Source organism: Monodelphis domestica, chromosome 7 (genome assembly GCF_027887165.1).
Source record: "Monodelphis domestica isolate mMonDom1 chromosome 7, mMonDom1.pri, whole genome shotgun sequence".
Lineage (NCBI taxonomy): Eukaryota > Metazoa > Chordata > Mammalia > Didelphimorphia > Didelphidae > Monodelphis > Monodelphis domestica.
This window is the reverse complement of record NC_077233.1, coordinates 144,356,233-144,372,675: the sequence shown is the minus strand read 5'-3', so window position 1 is coordinate 144,372,675 and position 16,443 is coordinate 144,356,233. Positions and strand designations below refer to the sequence as shown.

General features: G+C 46.5%; 1 long non-coding RNA gene across 1 annotated transcript; it reads left to right on the top strand.

Annotated features, from left to right (window-relative positions):
• The first annotated feature begins 5,111 nt into the window (after positions 1-5,111).
• LOC103102817 (uncharacterized) lies at positions 5,112-14,250 on the top strand. Its single transcript, XR_470311.3, has 3 exons — positions 5,112-5,324; positions 7,481-7,595; positions 12,908-14,250. It is a non-coding gene; the product is annotated as an uncharacterized LOC103102817 (long non-coding RNA).
• Positions 14,251-16,443: the final 2,193 nt, after the last annotated feature.

The window sequence follows — 16,443 nt, the reverse complement described above, 5'->3', positions numbered from 1 at the left end:
AGCACTTCAGAGCAGGTGCCATCCCTCAGGCTGAGGAGCGGCGACAGGTGGGGAGCTGCAGTTGTCTCTATTGGCCCTATCCTCCATGCCACACTGGGGTACCTAAGAGAGGAGGGAGCCTGCCACCCCCGCCTTCACCATAGGCTGGGCTTCCCCACTACCACCACTCTCACCAGTAGTAGCAGCAGCAGCAGGCTGAGGTTGGCAAAGTGAGAAGAAATGGAACATGCCCCAGGGCACAGATGTCTGCCAGCTGTGTGACCTCCAGATTCGCCAGGGGGCTGAGAGAGAGAGAGGTGGAGAAGTGCTTGTGCAGAGGCGTGTAAGAGAAAAAGGAGGTCTATGTGTGTGGTCCCTGCATGTGCCCCTGCGTGTGCTGCTTCATGTGAACCTACTCTGGGTGACTGTTGTACAGACGCCTCTCCTCCGTGCATGTGGGTGAATTGTTTTTTACCTCCCCTTTGGGTATACTGATACTCTGTCTTTTGGGGAGATCATACATGTAGACATGTCTTTGTTGATGATGTATGTGTCTCAACATGTCTGGCTTTCCTTGTGTGTGATTTTTATTGGTACAAAAAAACAACTTAAGAATGTGTGTGATTATTTGGTATGTCTGTAAGTTGGTATATATGCCAGTGGATACGGACGCCATAGATGAATGTGGGAGAATGACAGCAAGTGTGTTTATCTGTAGGTGTCTGAGCAGAGGCAAAGAAGCCAGAAGGGGACTGACTGGAGGAATGAAGCCAGGGCCACTCCTCGCTCCTCCTGAAGACTGAGGCTTTTTCTTCGGGCCTTGACGTTTGGAGGGTACACTTCTTGGCAATGGTGTTTCCTAAAAAGAGCCACTTTCCCTGAATTCATCTAGGCCTGGGTAGCAAAGGCAGTGACTGGCCCTTGGTTGCCATGCTTTCCCTCCATCAGCTCTCATGGGAATAAGGGCTCGACCACCCCTTCTTCCAGGAGGATTGTACCTAAGGTCAGACTGTTCTGTTTTACCCCCATTCCCATCCGTACCCTCACCTAATGCTTTTGTCACACTTGAAAAATCTCCTCTGGATGTGTATGTGTGTGTGTGTGTGTGTGTGTGTGTGTGTGTGTGTGTGTGAGAGAGAGAGAGAGAGAGAGAGAGAGAGAGAGAGAGAGAGAGAGAGAGAGAGAAATAGAGACAGAGAAAGAGACAGAGAGAGAGGGAATGAGAGAGAGAGAAATGGAGAGAAACAGAGAGAGAGAAAGAGAGAGAGAAATGGAGAGAAAGAGAGAGAAATGGAGAGGGAGGGAGAGAAAGAGAGAGAGAGAGAAAGACAGAGACAGAGACAGAGACAGAGACAGAGAGAGAGAAAGACAGAGACAGAGACAGAGAGAGACAGAGAGAAAGAAAGGAGAGAAAGACAGTGAGAGAGAGAGAGAGAGAGGAGAGGAAAGGACAGGAGAGGACAGGACAGGAGAGGACAGGACAAGACAGGACAGGAGAGGACAGGAGAGGAGAGGACAGGACAGGAGAGGAGAGAACAGGACAGGAGAGGAGAGGACAGGAGAGGACAGGACAGGAGAGGAGAGGACAGGAGAGGAGAGGACAGGAGAGGACAAGAGAGGAGAGGAGAGGACAGGACAGGACAGGACAGGACAGGACAGGACAGGACAGGACAGGAGAGGACAGGACAGGAGAGGACAGGACAGGAGAGGACAGGACAGGAGAGGACAGGACAGGAGAGAGGAGACAGAGAGACAGAGAGAGGAGAGAGACAGAGAAACTACTGTATAAATTTAGGTGTAATTTTAGATAAATAGCTCAGACTAGACTCTTTAGGTCAAGGGCCAGGTAAATCTAGATGGTTTAAATCAAATCAATACATATATACTTGGAAACGCATCAGATAAAAAGAAAACAAGCAATAAACAAATAAAAAAAGATATTCTCTCTGTTCTGTACCAGATCCAGTGTATTAGGAACCTCGAGAAGGAATGGGCTGCCTCAGAAGATAGAAAGCTCCCATTATTGGAGGTCTTCCAGGAGAGGCCAGATGGTACTTGGGGATATTGTAGAGGAGATTCCTGTTAAAGTCCAGATTGGAATAGGTGACCTTTGAGGTCCCTTCAAACACTAAAGTTCTGTGATTCCAGTAATTGTGCCTATTACTTCCTTTTCTGAATACCATATAAAAAGCCCACCTAAACAACTGGAGAGATATTAATGTTCATGGATAGGCCGGGTCAGTATAATAAAAATGACAATATTATCTAAGTTAATTTACTTATTCAGTGCCACACTAATCAGAGTCCCAAAGAAAAACTTTATAGATGTTGAAAAATAATAACAAAATTCATCTGGAGAAACAAAAAGTCAAAAGTCTCAAAGAAATAATGAAGAAAAGTGGGGCCTAGCAGTCCCATAATGCATTATTTTTTTAAACCCTTACCTTCCATCTTGGGTATTGATTCCAAGGCAGAAGAGTGGTAAGGGGTAGGCAAGGGGGGTCAAGTGACTTGCCCAGGGTCACACAGCTAGGAAGTGTCTGAGGCCAATAGTTCATTATTGCAAAGCTTTTCCTATTGAATCACTTCCATTCTAACTTAAACTGTAAATGAATGAGAATGAAGAGTGAAGAAGGGGGCCTAGCAGTCCCAAATCTCAAATTGTACCACAATATAATAATCATCAAAATGATCAGGTATTGGTTAAAAATGTAGAAAATTTGTTCAGTGGAGCCTATTAGTTATAAAACATAGGCAAATAAACATATATAGTAGCAATGTTTGATAAATTCAAAACCTGAGCTACTAGACAATTTCACTATTCATAAAAACTGCTAGGAAAATGGAAAGCAACTTGGCAGAAATTAGGTTTATCTCACACCATATTCCAAGATAAGTTCAAAATGGATATGTGACCTAGGCATAAAAGATCACATCATAAACAAATTAAAGGAGGAAGACAGGTAATGCCCTTTACAGTGACAAATAGGGGAATAGTTCATGACCAAACATGATCCCTAACAAGGATAGACAGAAAGATAAAATGAGAAGTTTTGATTACTTGAAATTGAAACGAGTCTGCAAAACCAAAATTAATACAGTTCAAATTAGAAAGGAAATAATTAAATGGAAAAATCTTTGCAATCAGTTTTTATGAAAAAGAGCTAATATCCAAGATATCTGAGGAATTAATTCAAATTTACAAAAAAAAAAGACTCATTCTTCAAGAGAAAAATGGCTAAAGCATATAAATAGGCAATCATCAATGAATCCAAGTTATCCATAGCCATATGAAAAAAGTATTAAGTTCACTATAATAAAACAAATTTCAAATAAAGAGAGCTCTGAGTTTCTATTTCATATACAACAGATTGGCAAAAATAAAAAAGGAAAATGACAATTGTTGGAGGAGCTGTGGAGAACAGGCCCAGTGATGAGCTTTTGTTGGAGCTCTGAATTGATCCAGCCACTATGATCAGCAATGTGGGACTATGACCCAAAAGTCACTCTGATGCCATTATTAGGCATATACCCTAAAGGAATCAAAGAAAGGACCCTTATGTATGAAAATGTTAATAAAAGCACTTTTGTGGCACCAAAAAAACCTGGAAATTAATAGGAGAGGTGTCCACCAATTGAGGAATGACTAAACAAATTGGGGTGATTTACTATAATGAAATATTAATACAATGTAAGAAATTCTGAAGGGGTCAGCTAGGTGGCTCAATGGATAGAGAGTCAGGCCCAAAGACAAGAGATCCTGGGTTCAAATGTGACTTCTGACACTTCCTAGCTGTGTGACCCTGGGCAAGTCACTTGACCCCCATAGCCTAGCCCTTACCATTCTTCTGCCTTGGAACCAATACACAGTATTGACTCTAATATGGGTTTTAAAAAAAAAGAAAAGATGAAAGGGGTGATTTCATATAAACCATGAACTGATTTAGAGTGAAGTGGTCAATACCAAAAACCAAAAACAGTAACAACTTTGAAAGAATTCCAACCAATTCATTGCCCAATCATTGCTCGGAGAGATGAAGGATGCAGGGGAAAGAGTGAGATGTACCTTTTTGGATCTGGCCAAGGGGTGAATTTCTTTTGCTTGACTACACATATTTATTGTAAGGGAGAGTTGTTGTTTTTTTTTCTTTTTTGTTGTTTTTTAATTTGGCAGCAATTTAAAAGAGACAATTAAGAATTCCCTCCCCCAAAAAAGGAGAAAAGAAAGAAAAGAGGGTCATTGAAGCATTTTTTAAAATACACAGAAGAAACCAGAAGGACATTCAAAAGAAAACTCAGACAAGAGCAGCTTTGATTCTAATGTATTGAATGTGTATGTATACACACACACATATGTTTATATACATGTGTATGTATATGAATGCAAACTGCATATGAGAGCGATTTGGGGTTTCACTTTCAGTCCTCTTTTTCTCTTCTGATCTATTTCATATCTAAAAATTTGGCCAAGTATATTTAAAAATGTTAATTTCAACATTGCCCACCCCCACCCTGAAACCCCAACCTTCGAGCTGGCAGTTCCAGAGCCTTTTCGGTTGGCCTTTCAGGAGAGGCGGCCTCTCCAGTCCCCTTCCCTAACCAGGACAGAGCAGGGGCCCAGATGGCCCAGAGGATGCCCTGCATCAAGACAGGGAAGTCAATCCAAGATCCAAAAACCCCAGAGGAACGGTGAGGAGAAGCAGGAGGGATTCGGAGCGGAGAGGAGGAAGCCTCGAGTTCCTCATTGGCTGCACCTACTCTGAGGCCTCGGGGGGCTCACTGCCCACCTGCCCCACCACCTGGGAGGAGGAGAGTTCTCCAGGCCTGGAGGCATCCACCATCGAACCTGCTATCGATGCGAAGATGGAAGGAAGCGTTGAAAAAAAATGAGTTTGGACTATCTAGGTAGCCCATAGAGAGGGCGGCACGTTTGGAGTCAAGACCTGGGTTCGTGATTCTGCCCCGAGACACTTACTTGAGCTGGGTGACCCTGGACCGAACCTGACTGCCTCCGTTTCCTCATCTGCAAAATGCGAATAATAAAAGCACTTCCCTCGAGAGTGAGGGCGAGGCTCGAGGGAGATCTTGGTCACGTGACTGTGCCTGGTCCGTAATAGCCGCTTTATACCTGTTAGCGATTACTAGTACGCTTCAGCGCGAGTCTAGGAGGGCCAGAGAGGGGATTTCAGGGCCCTGCCCAGTTTGGGCCTCAGTTTCTTCCTCTAGAAATGTCAGGACTGGACTAGAGGAGGCGTGAGCGCTGACCGGTGCTCCAGGGCGGACGTGGACCTGATTGCTTCTTTGGGTATTTTCTGGCCCAGTCCTCCCCAACCCCTCTCTTTCAGGTCAGCACCCCCCCCACCCCCACCCCACCCCCGCAACATCGCTTAGGGCCGCGGTCAGCAATGAGCCTGTAGCTGACCCGCAGTTCTCGTCCTCTGGCCTGAGGGGAGTCCCGGGCCTCGGCCCCCCTCGGACGGTCACCTCCCCACGGCTTTCCTCCCCCCTGTATGGAGGCCAGGCCCGAAGGCCTCATCTCGCTGCGAGGGGCTCTGGTCCTGGGGGTGAGAGGGGGAGGGGGCCAGGGAGGGGCGGATTCTGTCCCACGGAGAGACCTGAGCGAATCCCCCCTCCGCTCTCCGCCCACCCCACCCCCAACCACACACACACACACACACACACACACACACACACACACGGCTCCTTCTCAGACTCTGAGCTGCTGGCAAGGGGACGACTCAAGCTGTCTCCACGGCCCGGGGCCTCCTGCACGGTCAGCTGGGCTGAGCCAAGTCAGGCAGGCGGACGGGCAGGCTGGGCTCTCTGCCCAGGCAGGTCCCGGCTCCTCCCTCTACCTCCCAAGCGCCCACACCATGACCTTGGCCGGCTGAGCCCTCTCCGCACTGGCGCCCCGGGAGCCCTCCCTGCTCTCTGGCCTCCGGGGGCTTCCGGCCTCCTTTGCTGGGGCCGAGGGCCGGGAGGGGGCCGGACTCACCGAAGGTCACGCGAGCCTCTTCCCACAGTGCCCTTTACTCTCTGTGCTTACTTGGCTCTGCCTGAACCCCTTTACGTGCCCCCCAAACACACACACCCCTCCTGGTTACATAAAGTTTTTAATATCCCTTACAATTGCTTGGTAAGGTGGATAATGCAAGGGTGCTGACCCCATTTTACAGATGAGGAAAACTGAGGCCCAGCCCACTGCCATCACAATAGCAGGGCCTGATTGGTGGTACAATGTTTCCCCTTGGGCAGCTAGCAGGTATGGAGCACAGAATCAGAGGGATCCAGCATCAGGAAATCATGGAACTCTTCATGAGTTCAGATCTGGCCTCAGACCATTCCTAGTGGAGTGACCCTGAGTGCTTCACTTAACCCTGTGTGCCTCAGTTTCCCCAGCTATAAAATGAACTGGAGAAGGAAATAGCAAACCACTTCCAGTATTTCTGCCAAGAAAAAAATCCCAATTTGAGTCACAGAGAGTCAGACACAACTGGACAAAAACAAAGAAAAAATAAATAACTTCTCCAGAATCAGGAGGAACTGAGTTCAAATTCTGCCTGTCACCTACTACCTAAGGGAGTCACTTCACTTCTTTGGGGCTCAATAAAATGAAGGAGTTAGACAAAAAGGTCTCTAATTTCTAATGATTCATTTCAAATAATTAATTCTAATTTCTGCTACATCCCTCAAAGTATTCTATGAACCATGATTTTAAAGTTCTGGTTCTTTTTTTTTTCTTATCCAGTACCCCAGACCCGAGGGATGAAAAAGAGACTTGGATTGATCCCACCAATCCCCAAAGGAAGAGTCACCCCCAAACCCCTCATGAGCCCTCATAGACAAGCTGGCTTTTCTCTAAGACCCTGGGATGAGCAGGAATGTGCCACAGATTTGGATAGGAGGGAATCTGGGAAGAAAAGAGCCCAAACTGGGCAGCTTGGACCTATCCCCTCACCATGCTCTCTGTTTGGGAATCAGAACTGGAGCTGAAACCTAGCTCAGGAAATATAGCAATATCAGGAGTCCTGGGTTCTAGTCTAGGCTCTGCCACCCACCATGATCATATCATTTCCCATCATCAAGCCTCAGTTTCTTTTTCTGTAAAATTAGGTGGCTGGGGGGGTAGATCAGGGGTTCTTTCCCTTTTTTGGCTCATAGGCCCCTTGGGCAGTCTAGGGAAGCCTGTGGACCCTTCCTCAGAATCATGATTTTAAATGCACAAAAATAAATGAAATATTTAGAATGATAAAGGAAACCCATGGCACTGAAATAAAGATGTCATTTTTTTCCCATCTAAGTTCACAGATTCCCCCTCACCCAAAGCTCCCAAAGGGACCCTCAGGGGTCTGTGGACCCCAGGTTAAGAACCCAGGCCTAAATGATCTCTGAATTCCCTTTAGGCTCTGACATTCTGTGGCCTAAGGGCTCTTTTTAGCTGGAAGAGTCTCATTTAAGATTCTCAGGCCAGAGAGCACCCCAGACATTCTCTCCCTTTCAGGCTGCAGGAATGTATGCAAATCGCACATGAATCTCTACAAATGAGCAGACAGCCTCCAAGATCTGGCGCCTCTGCTTGGCCCTGGAAGAACCAAGCCAGGAAGATGTAACCAAAGGTGAGGAGAGAGGGCAGCTCTGGTCTTCCTGAGCCCAGAGCTAATGTTTCCTGAAAGCAGCCCTGGCTAATCTGAGCTTGGAGAGGCTGCAGTCCTTTGGAAAGAAGACAGGCCAGGCCTGAGGAGAGGAGGCCAAGGGCCCTGGGGAGGGGAGGTCAAAGACCATGGGGAGCAGAGGCCAAGGACCCTGGGGAGAAGATGACAAGGAACCTGGAAAGAAAAGGCAAGGACCCTGGGGAGAAGAGGACAAGGAACCTGGAAAGAAAAGGATGAGGACCCTGGGGAGAAGAGGACAAGGACCCTGGGGAGAAGAGGACAAGGACTCTGGGGAGAAGAGGACAAGGAACCTGGAAAGAAAAGGATTAGGACCCTGGGGAGAAGAGGACAAGGAACCTGGAAAGAAAAGGATTAGGACCCTGGGGAGAAGAGGACAAGGACCCTGGGGAGAAGAGGATAAGGACTCTGGGGAGAAGAGAACAAGAGCCCTGGGGAGAAGAGGACAAAGACTCTGGGGAGAAGAGGACAAGGAACCTGGAAAGAAAAGGATGAGGACCCTGGGGAGAAGAGGACAAGGACCCTGGGGAGAAGAGGACAAGGACTCTGGGGAGAAGAGGACAAGGAACCTGGAAAGAAAAGGATTAGGACCCTGGGGAGAAGAGGACAAGGACCCTGGGGAGAAGAGGATAAGGACTCTGGGGAGAAGAGAACAAGAGCCCTGGGGAGAAGAGGACAAAGACTCTGGGGAGAAGAGGAAAAGGAACCTGGAAAGAAAAGGATGAGGACCCTGGGGAGAAGAGGACAAGGACCCTGGGGAGAAGAGGACAAGGACTCTGGGGAGAAAAGAACAAGAGCCCTGTGGAGAAGAGGACAAGGACCCTGGGGAGAAGAGGACAAGGACTCTGGGGAGAAGAGAACAAGAGCCCTGGGGAGAAGAGGACAAGGACTCTGGGGAGAAGAGAACAAGAGCCCTGGGAAGAAGAGGACAAGGACTCTGGGGAGAAGAGAACAAGGAACCTGGGGAGGTCCAAGTCAAGTTGAAAAGAGAGCTCCCTTAACCCTTTCCCCACTGTGGTAGGTGGTCTAGAATTCCCCTCTCTCTAAGACCAGTCTTGTCCATTTCCATTTCTCCTTCTCTTCTACATTCACCTCTTCCGGGAAGGAAGCCTTCCAGGTTAGCTTCTTTAGTCTCTAAGTGTTCTGGCATCCCCCCTATTGCCTAGAGTAAGTAAGACAAGTACCCCAGTCCTTGTCTCCTTGTGTTCACGTGACTGCAATGTGTGTTTCTTTGTCTTATATTCATAGACAATGTTCTCTGCCTCTCATTTTCTCCACTTCTGCCTGTTTCTTTTGGGCTCTGAGTCTGGATATTTTTTCTCTCTGGCTTTACATTTATATCTCTGGTTTCCTTGTCTCTTTGCATCTGTCTTTTCACTCTCTTCTCTCTCCATCTCTTTATGTCTCTCTGTGCCTCTCTCTTGGATCCCACAGGTGTCCATCCTAGAGTGGGTGCTGTGGGAGAGTCCGTCTCTCCTTGGGTACCTTTCTCTGTCCCCCTCAGGCCCCATATGCTTGGGTTCTCAGGCTCCCTCTCAGGGCTTGGCTTGTTCTGAGCTAGGGAGGAAGGCATCCCAGAAGATGCTCTGTGGAGGGTCCTGAGGTTGGTGACCCTGGAGCTCCCTGCCCATAGTTTGTCAGTTATACTAGTTTGTCAGCTGTACTCAGTGTTGTCCATGACAGGTGTGTAACTGATGGCTCCTGATGGCTCTTCTCCCTCAACAGTCACCTACACACACACACACACACACACACACACACACACACACACACCACAGAACCGCTGCCATTGGCCCCATGGACACCATGCTGCCAGCCCAGGAGACCCAGCCCACACTGCCAGTCAACTCTGCACACCCCCCAGCAGCCTGCAGGCAGGAGCAAAAGAGAAGATGCAGTCAACTGTACTTATCGCACACACACATCCCCATACCCAGACACACTCACATACCTCGTTACACACACATGCATGTTTGTTTATGTGTATATCCCTCCCCATGGACACTCACAGATGCATGAAGCACAGAGCTAGGAGGATCACATAAAACACAGGATCCTGGCAGGGAGCTCTGAGGCCATCCAGCCCAATTCCTTCATTTTTTAAAAACCCTTTTCTTCTGCCTTAGATTCAGTACTGAGTATTGGTTCCAAGGCAGAAGAGTGGTAAGGGCTAGGTAATGAGGATCAAATGACTTGTCCAGGGTCACACAGATGGGAAGTGTCTGAGTTAAATCCTTGATTTTACCAATGAGGAAACCAAGTCCCCAAAAGTTGACTTGCCCAAGATCATAGATAAAAAACTCAGACTAGACTCTTTAGGTCAGGGGCTGGAAGGGACCTTGGAAGCCATCTGATCCAACCCTCTCCTGTGTCAGAGGTGGTATTTGAACCCCTATCCTGGAACTCCCACGCTGATGCCTTTTCCTTTTTTTTTTTAAACCTTTTCCTTCTGTCTTGGAATCAATACTAACAGAAGAGTGATAAATGTAGGCAGTTAGGCTTAAATGACTTCCCCAGGGTCACACAGCTAGGCCATTTGAACCCAGGATGTCCCATCTCTAGATCTGGCTCTCAATCCACTGAGCCACCAAGATGCCCCCTGATGCCTTTTCTATGGTGCCACAATGCTTCCTCTAGACATGCATGGCCATGAATACATACATGTTCAGAGGCATGTTTCTTCTCACCCCACAGCCCCATCACCATAAATATTCACTCATGGGAAGGGAAAAGATGTAGAAACCCTCACCTGTTGCTTGCTAAATTTTGCACACTAGTAAGAAAGGAAAGCCTTCAGCTGCAAAAGAATAAGATAGGGGGAGACAAAGTGGAGTTGGGATTGAATTCCTCAAGGTAACGCTGCCCCAACCCTGCCTCCATCCTTCTTTTCCCCTAGCCCAGAGGAGAGGCCAGGCTTTGCCTCAACATGAAGTGTCTGTAGTCTACAGGCTGAATACTCAGGGGGAAGAAGAAAGGAAGAAGCATTTATTAAGTGCCTACTATTTGCCAATCACTGTGCTACCTGTTTTATGAATATTATGTTATTTGATCCTCACCTACAACCCTGGGAGGTAGCTACAATAATTATTTCCATTTTACAGACGAAGAAACTTGGGCAGGTGGTGGCTTAGTGACTTGCGCCAGGGTCATACAGCTAGTAAATATCTGAGGCTAGGTTTGAATTCAGGTCTCCCGGACCCCATGCCTGGTCCTCTACCTTCTGTGCCACCTAGAGGCCTGTGGGGGTGGCGGAGTGGGGTGGGGAGGAAAGGAGAAGTGCTATCTGTGTGCCCTGAGGGGTGGGTGGTATATAGACACACACACTCACACACACACACACACACACACACACGGACACTTGTAATCTTGCTAACTCTCAGCCAGTGGCTCCAGGGGAAGCCCCATGGGGGCCAGTGGAGCATGGAATGGGATGACCTGGCCATGGAGGGTCCTTCCTGCAGAAACCCTGCCTGGAGAGGCCCCAGAGAGAGCACAGAGGGTCTCCTTTCCAGAACTCTGCTTCTTTATCCCCAGAAAGGGGAAATGAAGATCCCCGTCTTCCTTTGCAGGACCAACATGTGGGCAGAGGGAAGGCTGGGAAACACAGTTTGGAACTTAGAACAAGCTGAGAGCATTCACTCTCCAAAAAGAACTTTCTGGGGCAGCTAGGTAGAAAACCAGGCTTGGAGCCTGGGTTCAAATCTGGCCTCCAGCTATGTGACCCTGGGCAAGTCACTTAACCCCAAATACCTAGCCCTTACCCTCTTCTGACTTAGAACAGGTACTTATTATAGATTCTAAGGCAAAAGGTAAGCGTTTCACATATTTATATCTATAAAAAAGAATAGATACAGTCAGGGGGGAGCATGGGAGGGGAGACTGTACCCAGCTGAGAGCAGGGATTGGCTCATTCTTTGTATCCTCAGTGCCTGGTGCCTAGTAGAGAGGCTAGTGAGGCAGGGGTCAATTGATAATGACCACTCGGCCTCTCCCAGAGACACTGAGCTCTCAGAAAGGATATTCAGGAGAGAATCTTGACAAGTGGACACATGTCCCAATGAGGACAAGAAGAATGGAAAAGGGACTCCAAACTGATTTTCAGAAAGACTGGTACGAAGGAACTGGGGATGTTTAGAGTAAAGAAGAGAAGGCTCAAAAGAACCATGATTGGTGTTTTCAAATAAAGGGCTGTCACATGGGAAATGGGATTAAATTAATTCTGTGGCTCCAAATGACAAAATCAATCCCCTTTGGGAAAAGTTACAGGAAGGAGATTTGGCTTAATTACTCAGAAAAGCTTTCTAAGAATCAGAACTACACCACAATGGAATGGGCTGTCTCCAATACTAGTGACCTTCCCATCAGGAATGTTATTGGCAGTATTTCTGCTCAGGTAGGGGATTCTGAAGTCCCCACCAGCTCTGGGAATCTACAAACAATGGGATGTCTCCCTAACCTCTAGAACCCAGCAATCTCCATCATTCTTCATATTTCTCCACAATCCTTATTATTTTCTTCTCCAAATTCATCCTTCAATATTCTGCAAGTCTTTATTCATGCTTGCCTCTGTGCATGTGCATGTGCCAGTCCTTGGTTTAGTGATATTCATAGGGAGAGAGAAAAACGAGGAGACCAAGGACTCTGACCTTGAAAAACTCATCATCTTTCTAGAAATCTAGAACTCACACACAGAGAATCAAGACCAGAGGTCCTCTGTCCTAAAGGATGAATGAAGTTTTTTTTTTTTTTAACATGTAATTAGAAAATATTTATTGAAATAAATTTAAAAACTTTTCAGGATGAATGAAGGATAAAGGACACAAAGAGTCATTGTTACTGGAATTCAGAAAAAGAAAAAGATGATCTTTTCTTTTTAAAAGAAGATCTTTTTATTGTTAGGTCAATCTTTTTATTATAGGCCAAGGGTTAGAGACTGACAGATCAGAAGGATTTTGATAAATCAGGGATGTCAGTCCAGGCAGGAGGAACAGTATTAGCAAAAGTCCAGAGGTAGGAATGTGCAAGACATGATTGGGGAGACCAAAAAGAGATTATTCTGCTTGGAGAAGTTTGTGTAGAGAAGTCATATAAAATGGAAGGCCTTGAATGTCCGACTGAGTTTAAATTTAATCTTGCAGGCAGTAGGGAGCCATGGGAAAAATTGTAAGCAGCAAAGAAGAATCACTCTTAGATCCATAGAATGTCCAAGCTGGACATGGTCATAAATACCATCTAGTATAAGTCTCTTTATCTTACAGGTAAGAAACTTCATACGAGAAATTGATGTCCCAAAAGAGGAAGTGACTTGTCCAAGGTCACCCACCTTGTCAGTGATGGACAAGGATTTGTCTCATGACTCAAGTCTAATGCTATATACCCTGCTGTCACCATTCATGCCTTCAAGTCCTGCTGTGATCACCTGACTTCCTTGACCATTTGACATGTATCAGTCACTGGGCAAAAGCATGGAAAGAGCTTATAAGTGCCTGGAAGGGGTACAAGAAGCCAGACCTGAATTCTTTCTCCTCCTCCAGTACCGGTCCATATTTAGTCCTAAAGCAGAACAAATAGGCCTCATGACAGGCAATTTCATGGAGATCTATGAACAGTTGACTTTCCAAGCAGCCCCAGGGTCAGGCAGGGGACAGAAGTACAGAGCTAGAGGGGAATGGGCTTTAATAGCATCCATACAGATTGGTTTAGGAAATAAGGAAACCTCACGTTTTCAGCTGGGCTCCCTGGAGGTGATGGAATGCCCCTCTGTGTAGAAGAACAACCCAAGTGTCTCTTCTTGATCTGATACAAAGGTGACCTCTATTAGAACACAGGAAAAAATGAATTGAAAATCATCTCAAGGGGACAGCTAGGTGGCTCAGTGCATTGACAGCCAGGCTTAGAGATGAGAGGTCCCAGATTCAAATCCATCCTCAGAAGCTTGTAGCTGTGTGACCCTGAACAAGTCACTTAACTACAGCTACCTAGCCCTTGATTGCTTTTCTACCTTGGAACCAATAGTTAGTATTGATAACAAGAGAGAAGGTGAGGGTTATTGTTGTTGTTTTTAATCATCACATATTTGCCAAAAGCACAGAAGGGTAAGGGACAAGGGGGAGGCAGGTGGGATGGACTCTCTGAGGCATGACGAAAAGGAACCAGCCCCCTCTAGACCTGGTGACCACTCTAGGGGTTGAGTTCAGAGCCCCTTCACCTTAGGGGCTAGGATAATTATGGAGTGGGAACTTAGTCAAGGCTTTTCAAACGTCTTCTTCACTATAATGCAGACAGACTTGGACAAGAAGCCAGACCCAACTTGTTATCCAGTCTCTGTTCCCTGACTAAGTATGGATGTGGGCAAGTCATATCCTTCCCCACCCCACCTGACAAACCCCCACTCCTCTCTTAAGGAGTGGTAAGGATTTGGCAATTGGGGTTAATTGATTTGCCCAGGGTCACACTGCTGAGAAGTGTCCGAGTTCATATTTGGACTCAAGACCTGCCCTCTCTGGACCTGGCTCTCTAGCTCTCTAGAAGTCATGTCCTTCTATTAAAGCTGTTTCCTCTTTTGTACAATAAAATAGATTAAATAAATGATCTTGTCCAGTTCTTGCATTCTATGTTCTATGGTCCCTTCCAGCTCTAACGTTCTCATCCAAGAGACATTCTAAAGTCTATATTCTAAAGGTCCCACTCACTTCTCACATGCTCCATTCTATGTTCTGAGGTCCCTTCTAACTCTAACATTCTATGTTCTGAGACCTCTTCCCCCTATGACATATTCCATTCTATGCTCTGAGGTCCCTTCTAGCTCTAATGTTCTGTGTTCTGAGACCTCTTCCCCCTCTGACATATTCCATCCTATGTTCTAAGGTCCCTTCTAGCTCTAACATTCTGTGTTCTAAGACCTCTTCCCCCTTTGACATATTCCATTGTGTTCTGGGGCCCCTTCTAGCTCTGACATTCTGTGTTCTAAGAGCTCTTCCCCCTCTGACATATTCCATTCTGTGTTCTGAGGTCGCTTCTAGCTCTAACATTCTGTGTTCTGAGAGCTCTTCCCTCTCTGACACATTCCATTCTGTGTTCTGAGGTCCTTTCTAGCTCTAACATTCTATGTTCTGAGAGCTCTTCCCTCTCTGACATATTCCATTGTGTTGTGGGGTCCCTTCTAGAAGGCTCTAATGTTCTGTGTTCTAAGAGCTCTTCCCCCTCTGACATATTCCATTATGTGTTCTGAGGTCCCTTCTAGCTCTAATGTTCTGTGTTCTAAGAGCTCTTCCCCCTCTGACATATTCCATTCTATGCTCTGAGGTCATTTCTAGCTCTAACATTCTGTGTTCTAAGAGCTCTTCCCCCTCTGACATATTCCATTGTCTCCTGAGGTCCTTTCTAGCTCTAACATTCTGTGTTCTAAGAGCTCTTCCCCCTCTGACATATTCCATTCTGTGTTCTGAGGTCACTTCTAGCTCTAACATTCTGTGTTCTAAGAGCTCTTCCCCCTCTGACATATTCCATTCTGTGTTCTGAGGTCCCTTCTAGCTCTAACATTCTGTGTTCTGAGAGCTCTTCCCCCTCTGACATATTCCATTCTGTGTTCTGAGGTCCTTTCTAGCTCTAACATTCTGTGTTCTGAGAGCTCTTCCCTCTCTGACATATTCCATTGTGTTGTGGGGTCCCTTCTAGAAGGCTCTAATGTTCTGTGTTCTAAGAGCTCTTCCCCCTCTGACATATTCCATTCTGTGTTCTGAGGTCCTTTCTAGCTCCAATGTTCTGTGTTCTAAGAGCTCTTCCCCCTCTGACATATTCCATTCTGTGTTCTGAGGTCCCTTCTAGCTCCAATGTTCTGTGTTCTAAGAGCTCTTCCCCCTCTGACATATTCCATTCTATGCTCTGAGGTCGTTTCTAGCTCTAACATTCTGTGTTCTAAGAGCTCTTCCCCCTCTGACATATTCCATTCTGTGTTCTGAGGTCCCTTCTAGCTCTAACATTCTGTGTTCTAAGAGCTCTTCCCCCTCTGACATATTCCATTCTGTGTTCTGAGGTCCTTTCTAGCTCTAACATTCTGTGTTCTAAGAGCTCTTCCCCCTCTGACATATTCCATTCTGTGTTCTGAGGTCCCTTCTAGCTCTAACATTCTGTGTTCTAAGAGCTCTTCCCCCTCTGGCATATTCCATTGTCTTCTGAGGTCCTTTCTAGCTCTAACATTCTGTGTTCTGAGAGGTCTTCCCTCTCTGACATATTCCATTGTGTTGTGGGGTCCCTTCTAGAAGGCTCTAATGTTCTGTGTTCTAAGAGCTCTTCCCCCTCTGACATATTCCATTATGTGTTCTGAGGTCCCTTCTAGCTCTAATGTTCTGTGTTCTAAGAGCTCTTCCCCCTCTGACATATTCCATTCTATGCTCTGAGGTCGTTTCTAGCTCTAACATTCTGTGTTCTAAGAGCTCTTCCCTCTCTGACATATTCCATTGTCTCCTGAGGTCCTTTCTAGCTCTAACATTCTGTGTTCTAAGAGCTCTTCCCCCTCTGACATATTCCATTCTATGCTCTGAGGTCCCTTCTAGCTCTAATGTTCTGTGTTCTAAGACGTTTCCCCCTCTGACATATTCCATTCTGTGTTCTGAGGTCGCTTCTAGCTCTAACATTCTGTGTTCTAAGAGCTCTTCCCCCTCTGACATATTCCATTCTATGCTCTGAGGTCGTTTCTAGCTCTAACATTCTGTGTTCTAAGAGCTCTTCCCCCTCTGACATATTCCATTCTATGCTCTGAGGTCCTTTCTAGCTCTAACATTCTGTGTTCTAA